The sequence below is a fragment of the Nicotiana tabacum genome, chromosome 19 (assembly GCF_000715075.1).
Source record: "Nicotiana tabacum cultivar K326 chromosome 19, ASM71507v2, whole genome shotgun sequence".
NCBI lineage: Eukaryota > Viridiplantae > Streptophyta > Magnoliopsida > Solanales > Solanaceae > Nicotiana > Nicotiana tabacum.
Genome location: NC_134098.1, coordinates 38,386,512 through 38,396,199, shown reverse-complemented (window position 1 = coordinate 38,396,199; position 9,688 = coordinate 38,386,512).

Sequence of the window (9,688 nt, the reverse complement as noted above, 5' to 3'; positions counted from 1 at the left end):
CTAGATCACAACTTTATAAATACATGGTCATTCAAACAAATAAGGACACTTTTTCTTCATTTCTTCCTCGGCCTCCCAAGTAGCCTCTTCAACCTGTTGGTTTTGCCATAGCACTTTCACAGATGCAATTTCCTTGTTTCTCAACTTTCGGACTTGCCGATCAATAATAGAAACTGGAATTTCTTCATAAGTTAATTCCTCATTAACCTCAATAGTCTCAACCGGAACAATGAGTGTCGGATCTCCAACTACTTTCTTCAACATAGACACATGAAATACCGGGTATACTAATGATATCCCAGGTGGTAGCTCAAGCTTGTGCGCCACCTCACCAATCCTCTGAATGATTTTGTACGGTCCGACATACCTCGGACTCAATTTCTCTTTCTTACCAAATCGCATTACACCCTTCATGGGGGAAACTTTCAATAATACCCAATCATCTTCTTTGAACTCCAAATCCCTACGACAAACATCCGAATAGGATTTCTGATGACTCTGAGCAGTCTTCAACCGCTCCTTAATGATTTTAACTTTTTTCCATGGCCTGATGCACGAGGTTTGGCCCTATCAACTCTGCTTCCCCAATTTCGAACCACCCGATGGGATATCTACATCCCCTACCAAATAAAGCCTGGAACGGTGTCATGTGAATGCTAGCATGATAGCTATTGTTGTATGCAAATTCTATGAGTGGTAAATGATCATCCCAGCTACCTTTGAATTCTAGAACACAAGCGCACAATATATCCTCAAGCGTCTGAATAGTTCGCTCTGCCTGCCCGTCAGTCTGAGGGTGAAATATTGTACTAAGATTCACCTGAGTACCCAAACCTTGCTGAAATTTATTCCAAAAATTAGCAGTGAATTGTGCTCCCTGATCAGAAATGATGGAAACTGGGGTGCCATGCAACCTGACTATTTCTTTGATATACAACTGAGCATACTGCTCCGCTGTATCGGTAGCCTTAACCGGCAAGAAGTGTACTGATTTCATGAGTCGATCCACAATCACCCAAATTGAGTCAAACTTGCGCGGAGTGCGCGGTAATCCTACCACAAAGTCCATATTAATCATTTCCCACTTCCATATTGGAATTTCTATGTTCTTTGCCAATCCACCGGGCCTTTGGTATTCGGCCTTCACTTGCTGACAATTCAGATATTTTACCACAAAGTCCGCCACATTCCTCTTCATATCATTCCACCAATATACTTTCTTAAGTTCATGATACATTTTTGTAGAACCTGGGTGCACGGAATACCTAGATGTGTGAGCTTCAGTCATAATTCTCTTACAAAGACCATCCACATTTGGAACACATAGTCGCCCTTGGTACCTTAGTGTACCATCATCCATGCCAAGAGAAAAGGACATGGTCTTATGTTTATGAATCCCCTCTTTCAATTGCACCAACAATGGATCGTTGTATTGCTTCTCTTTGACTTCCACAACAAGCGATGATTCAGCCCTATTTTGCACAATTACCCCTCCTTCACTAGAGTCCGCAAGACGAACTCCCAAACTAGCCAATGGGTGAACTTCCTTGGCCAATGGCCTTTGATATGCCTCCAAGTGAGCCAAACTACCCATGGATTTCTGGCTAAGAGCATCTGCCACAACATTGGCATTTCCTGGATGATATAGAATATCAATGTCGTAGTCCTTGAGTAACTCAAGCCATCTTCTCTGCCTCAGATTTAATTCCTTTTGCTTGAAAATATATTGAAGGATCTTATGGTCCGTGAATATATCCACATGGACCCCATATAAATAATGGCGCCAAATTTTCAATGCAAATACCACTACCACAAGTTCTAAATCATGTGTTGGATAGTTCTTTTCATGGTTCTTGAGTTGCCTAGAAGAATAAGATATAAACTTGCCATGTTGCATTAATACACATCCAAGCCCGATTCTTGAAGCATCACAATATACCACAAATCCATTTATACCCTCTGGTAGAGTCAACACCGGTGCCGTAGTCAATCTTGCTTTCAATTCTTGGAAACTCTTTTCACAAGCATCTGACCATTAGAACTTAATTGCCTTTTGCGTAAATTTATTCAATGGAGAGGCAAGAGTAGAAAACCCCTCCACAAAATTTCTGTAATATCCAGCTAAGCCTAAGAAACTATGAATCTCTGTTGGAGTTGTAGGCCTCGGCCGAGCAAACCTATTAGATTTCCTTTTACCCAATTCATTCATGAATAAAGAGAATATATGTTTTCATTAATTAAACAATAAAGTGGTCATGTCTGCAATACCAATTTCTTACCATAAGTTTCATCATTTTTAAAGTATCAAATGGACAAGTAATACAACCACAACATAACATAGTTTTACATTCCTAGCACCAATACACAACACACACCATGTCTACGAAGCCTCTATAGATAAAGAAGAGTACAATGATAATGCTGGCAACAAGGCCCCGGCTATACCTCAAATAGAATACACAAAGTACAAAAGATTCATGACCCCGGGATGAAGTGGGGCTTACCAAGTCAGCTGGGAAGAAGGTGTGCTGCTATCACTGATCAATATCTCCTACTGTACTGTCGAATAGCAATAGTATGTATAACTAAATACCCTCTCAATAGAATGACAAATAATACAAATAATATTATCATAATGTTAATAGAATCTTTAATCAACATCAAACCTCAATTTAGGATCAAGACTGTGTTTAAATAAATTTCCATATCTCACATTGGGAGATTTTTAGTATCGATATACCATCGTCTACAATACCATTATTCACAATACCAGTACCACCGTACTCTGAGCATGAAGTCCGATCACGACCCGATCAACCACAATTAATCTCAATATCAATACCACAGTCTTTAACATGGAGTCCGATCATGACCCGATCGGCTAGGCTATCCATTAGGGACATCTACCACAATCACCATTTCAATTACAATATCCAGCACAATCAACAGCATGGGTGCGGCGTGGTATCCGATCACGACCCGGTCAGCTAGGCTGTCTTATTCGAGACATCAACCTTTTTATATCAATCGTCGCATTTCATAGTTCTTTCACATCTTTACATTTCATTGGAACTAATGGCTATTATTATATAATCATTATTGGCACATTGGCCGCATTTAGTATTTCATGCTCACCTTTTCACTTTCAAACATCAACATCATCATTACCAACAACAACAATTCAATTCAAGGTTTGTAGTACACATGTGAGCAATTAAAAGTCTAAGGCACATAGAGATATATCATAAAATTTGGCATAACAGCCTTCGTTTGAACTTGACTTGAAGTCGAAATATCATTAATGCACAACCCATACTTCAAAACATCCTCAATTGATAACATAACATAACATGAATAAAGCATTTAGGATGCTAATTGAATATATAACTCTCAACCCAATCTTACTCGGAATAGCCACTTTTATAATGAACCACTCGGGACTTACATAATTTACATGAATATCATGGGATTCAATTCTAAGAGAAGAGTTTAGCCAACATACCTCAATTGAGCTTCCTTAAACTCTAAAATGTTCCAAAATTCTTAGCAACTTCAATCTATTGTAGAAATATAACAAATTGAACCAAAATTAGGAAGATGCTCATGGTTCTAGCTCATTTGAGCATTTTATCAAACACTAGGTGTGCATTAAGGTTTCAAGACCCTTTTATGGAGGATTCCATCATCCCATAACCCAATCTTTACCATGCTTAGTTCAACAATCTTCCTACACCCCTTGATATCATATGCACGTAAAATAAACAACTCTCATGCCCAAAAATTATCTTGCTAACTACCCATTTTCAGAAAATTTTGAAATTAGGGGTTAGGGTGTAGAATCTTACCTTTAGGATGAAGACCTTGTGGGTTTTCCTTGTTAATCTTTCAAGATTTGAGCAAGAATTGAAGAATTAATTATTGAGGAACACCTTCTCACTCTAGGACACTCTCTCTCACTCTAAAATGTCAGATTATAGCTCAAAAATGGCCCAAAGCGTGTATTTAACGAAGTAGGGTCGGGATTTAAAAACCCAAAAATGAAGCTCCAGAACAAGGTCTGTGATCGCATAATCGATATGCGGACCGCATATCGGTCGCATAATTGGTGTCCAAAACTGGCAAAGATCTGTTTGTGTCTGCGGTCACTATGTGGCCCGAAGACTTGTTCTGCGGTCGCATAATGAACCATAGAATAGTTATGCGGTCGCATAGTCGACCGCATATTTGCATCCAAACTGATCCTCTCCTGCCTTACTTCTACGGCCATTATGCGGCATGCAGAGTGATTCTGCGGTCGCATAATGGACTGCAGAAACGTATTTTTCTGCCAAATATTTTCCTTTACTTTCCAGTGCATTGTTCAACCCAAAAAGTCTGAGCCGCGACGAGCTTGCCGTGAAGACTTTCTTCAATCCTCATACACGTAAGCCTAGTCCGCCACCATGAAGTATTATTTTTCCTTTGCAAAATTTTACGGGGCCTTACAAGTAGCAACTGATCTGGAAATGGACCGAAGTTTAAGATGAAACTGTGCTGAGACTGAACTACTATCTGAAATATTACATGTCTGGCGTTATGGGATATATCCCCCCAATCCGGTAACTGTATATTTGAACTAGCCTCATGAGTAGTCATACAATGCAAATTGTAGCTATACACGTGTATATAACATAATCAATGTAAGCATTTATTAGTCGTAACACATGTGGCAGCATCATATGGACTCAAGAGAACATGAAGGAAACTATAAACGTAATCATAAATGTAATCCGATGCTTGTCGTCCATAAGTTGGATGGAGGAGCCTATCCCCATTTTAGGGAGAAACTGAGTATGTACATGAGATACTAAGGCTAATTAACTCATTGGGATCCCTATAGAATCGATTTAGAACCGAGGAACTCAAAATTTGTCCAACTCTTCGAATTTTCAAAACATTTGGGAGAGTTTCCCCTAAAACTGGATAATCCCAACAAAAAAAAGAGCAAGCACCACAATATAAATGGGAATGGATATCCGGCCAAGATGGTAACATCAAACTAAAGAAGATCCAGTTATCCACAGTAGTTTCAAACAATCGACAAAATAGAATTATGAACATAATGTCGGCTCATAGAGGCTAACTCGTGACATGAAAATCTAAATGTGATTTAGAAATAATCTAAGCATAATAAAAATGATAATTAAGCTTATATAATCTTAAATGTATATATTAGAATCATATAGGGGTTAGCTATACATAAAAATATCAAAGGAACAGAAAAAACGGAAGTCCGGATGGCATAGGCCAAATGGGCGATTACCCCTTTTTGTTTTTGTTATGTTTTGAAGTTACAACCTCAACTAGTTTCTTTTGTACTTAACGTATGGAATTTAATACTATACAAGAATAAAATACATTCTTTCCCTTGAACAACTCAAAAATGATCAAGAAGAAAGGCTAGAACATAGCTAAACCAAATCATGCCAAAAACAAACCGAAAACCCTACATACCTCTTGTGTTCTTGCTTCCAAACCTTGTTCCCTTTGATCCACACCCTTACTTATGCTTGTATAGATAAAATACAGAGGTGAAAATCTTTCTTATCCACGGTGTTATTTCCAAAACTTGAGTTATAAGGAGAAAGGAGGATGACAAAGTCTTACCTATGTCGTAAGGATCGCGTTGATGTGTTTGCTTCTTGATTTTGAGTTGTGAATGATGGACTTGCTTCAAAACCCTAAGGAACTTCTTGGAGAGCTATGGAAACTCTGTTTGTACATGAATTTTCTGGAAAATGAGGAAAAAGAACACTTAGTCTTCTCTTTATAGTAAGGTTGAAAAGTCAACCACATGTGTGCCTCACCAACCCTTTTTCCGATGCACATATCTCTTTATCCGGACGCCGTATGAATGAACGGTCAAGCGCGTTGGAAAATATATTCCAAGACCTTCAATTTGGTATATAATATGTCCCTAAAATACCTCATATAACACACGAAATTAATTGCTCAATAATCTTCCTTACAAGGCAAATCCTTAGTCAATTTTTTCGCAACTTAAATATGATATTTCCAAAAATTTATATTCTATATCCAAAAATCATATATAGCCATATTATGAATTTAAAATCATTTAAATCATGCTTAGCAAGTCATTTACACAATATACAACATCACAGAAGTACAAGGTGTAACATGCCCAACACCAAATCAATACCAAAATCAATATCCCTGTCGGATGGCATGCCCAGCAGGTCTGCTAGAAGCACATCTAGAAACTCTCTTACTATTAGGACTTACTCAATAGTAGGAGTATCAGCACTAACATCTCTCACGAAGGCCAAATACACCAAACACCCCTTCTCAACCATCCGTTGAGCCTTCGAATATGAAATCACTATATTGGGAGTGTGACCAGGCGAACCTCATCACTCCACCCTAGGCAACCCCGGCATCGCCAATGTCACAGTCTTAGCGTGCCAATCAAGAATAGCATGGTACGGAGATAGCCAGTACATCCCAAAAATCACCTCAAAATCAACCATAATGAGCAATAAGAGATCAATTCTAGTCTCATAATCCTTAATAGTAACCACACATGACTGATATACACGATCCACCACAGTGCAATCACCCACCGATGTAGATACATGTACATGCATATCTAAAGAATCACGAGGCATATCTAAATAACGACCAAAATTGGATGATACATAAGAGCAAGTGGAACTAGGGTCAAATTTTACTAAAGCATCCTTGTGGCGCACTGAAACAATACATGTGACCACGAAATGGGAAGCAATTGCCTCTGGCCTAGTGGTAAATGCATAACAACGAGCATGTCCACTGCCTAACTAACCTCCCCCTCTAGGGCGACCTGGAACTGGCTAAGCCCTACCCCTAGCTAGCTTTGCGCGTGATGTAGCTATTGGTGCTGAAACCATATATTGTGTGCTCTGCTGTGGGACAGTACTCAGAAGTCTGGGGAAATCTTTCTTGAGATTACTCAAGCCTCCACACTCGATAACCCGAATAACTACGTGTGGAACCCTAAGCTGATGGAGCACGGTAAGAACTCTATGCCAACAACATACTGAATGAATACTGAATTACGAATGTATTGTATGAACTGTGGCTAATTGATGAACCACGGGGAATCTGACGAGCTTCATGAGTGGTCCTAAAAGGACGACCCCTGCTGTAATGTGACTGGCCTCCAGATGAGACACTACCAAAACCACCTAAACCACGGGGTCTCTTGGCATCCCCCTCCTCTCGCATCCCTGCTGTTATAGTTTGGCACCCCTGCTGTTATGAACATCCTCCAAATGCCTAGAAATCTCAACCACCTGGTCAAACCTAGCATCCGTCTCGGCTTCCAGAGCCAAACTATATCGTAGCCCATAGTTGAGGCCATCAATGCACTTTATGATCTTCTCCCTCTTAGTGGGAACGAACCTTACTGCATGACATGAAAAATCCAAAAATCTCATCTCGTGCTGGGTCACAGTCATACCCTTCTAGCAAAGCCACTCAAACTCCTTACATAACTCATCTTTGTGAGTATGTGGAATTAACTTCTCTAAGAAGAGAATTAAGAACTAATAACATGTAAGTGGTGTTGCACCAGCTGGTATACTTGACTCATAGGTCTACCACCACATGTAGGCTGGCCTTATCAGCCACTGGTGTCCACAAGACCCACTATGCAAAGAATGGTGACACTGATCAAGAAAACCCGAAGCACGCTTTAACTCTCCTCCGCTGAACTGGGGAGGGAGAAGTCTCAGAAATTGCTCCAACCTCTTCTGCTCCTAATCAGTCATATATGGTCCAACCTTAGCCCGAGTAGCAACAACTAGCTGAACTAGGAACACCCCTGGTGTTTGATAACCCTGAGGTAGTTGCTCCGGTGTTAGGCAGTGGGGGTCTGGGCTTCTTCCCAGCCTGTGAGGTAGCTGGTGCAACTAGTATCATACCGCCAGAGCTAAGCTTGTTTACGCACTCAAACTCTAGGCCAAATCCTCTTAAAGACCAGGTATAACAATAGGTTCTACCAGTGTCTAAGCTGGTCCCACTAGCTCAACAATATTCGATACCTTCTCCCCACTGGAGTAACTGGTGGCTCCATAGGTGCTGCCCTAGCTGCAGTGCGAGCCCCACCTCGGCCTCTCCGGCCCTGACTGGTGGTGCTGGTACCTACTCGCCCAATCCGGCTGAACGTGTTGTCACCATCTACGAGAGAATAGAAGAGTAAAGGTTCAAACTTTGGAATTGAACAAATCTGCATGACAAGAATACAAGAAAGTGAAGTTTTCCTAACAGCTTAGTAGCCTCTCGAAGATAAGTACAGACATCTCCGTACCGCTCCACAAGACTCTACAAAAATTGCTCATGACCCATATAACCTATTAATTTAGGTCTCTGATTAAAACTTGTCATGACCCAAAACCACCAACTGGTCGTGATGGCGCCTCACTTGCTAGGCAAGCCAACATAGCAAAACCGAAGCATAATTACATAAATAGCATGAATAATACAAGTTAAATACCATTAACATAAAATAACGGTGTCGAAGTACAACAATCCCGCAGAACTGGTATATACAACATCATGAGCTCTAAACAAAAGTACAAGTCTTGAATACAAATAACAATACTATTTGAACAAAAATAACAATACTAAATGAAAGAGATGCCAAGACTGCGGTCGAGATGCAGCTCTACCTCCTCTCTCCAAAGTGCTCAGGGTAACACCTCACAGCTAGCCACAACTTGGTCCAACACCTAGATCTGCACAATTAAGTGCAGAGTGTAGTATGAGTACGACCGGCCCCATGTACTCTGCAACTCTCATAAGTAATAGAAATAGAGTTATTAATGATACTCGCTATTCACCTGTACAGTTCATAAATCTAACAAGTACATAACAATAATATAATCAAGTCAGGAACCACAAATAAAACCACCTTGGTACACACATTAGCTTAAAATACTCTTCTCAGTCGACAATCCAACATATAAAGAAGATATGCAAATAAAATAGGTAAACAACCAAGGATAGTGCAAGTAAGGAAGAAATGCAATAACCGAATCAAACTTTGGCCAGTCTTTCCTCATACCGTGTGTACACCATCAAGAGAGAAACATGAGAGGGTGTCCCTAAGAGTATGGATCCTTATCCTAACACTGCACGGGCAAGTCGCATGCCATAAATATCAACTACGCGGGGCATTCACGTGCTAATATTCACAACTGCATGGAGTATTCACGTGCAAATAATCACATCCGCATGGTGTATTTATGTGCTAATAATCACAACCGCACGACAAATTCACGTGCCAATAATCATAACTGCACGCCATATTCACGTGCTAACAATCACAACCACATGGCCAATTCACGTGCTACCAGTCCAATCCATAAGACACAGAAGGCAGATATACATGGTTACATGTACATGATCAATGACTATCAAATTTAATACTCTAGACTAGTATTTATGTGATGTTAAGGCATATGCAGGTGCAAAGGGTGATATCATAGCTCAAATCACGTAATTATATCACGAAAGTAGCAATTATCAGGTTCAATCGGGAGATTAACCTTTAGGTAACCTCAAACATGGTTCAAACATCATACAACAGGGTTACAAATATAAAAATCATCACAGCATGAAGCTTAGCAATCAATTCAAGGCATGTCAT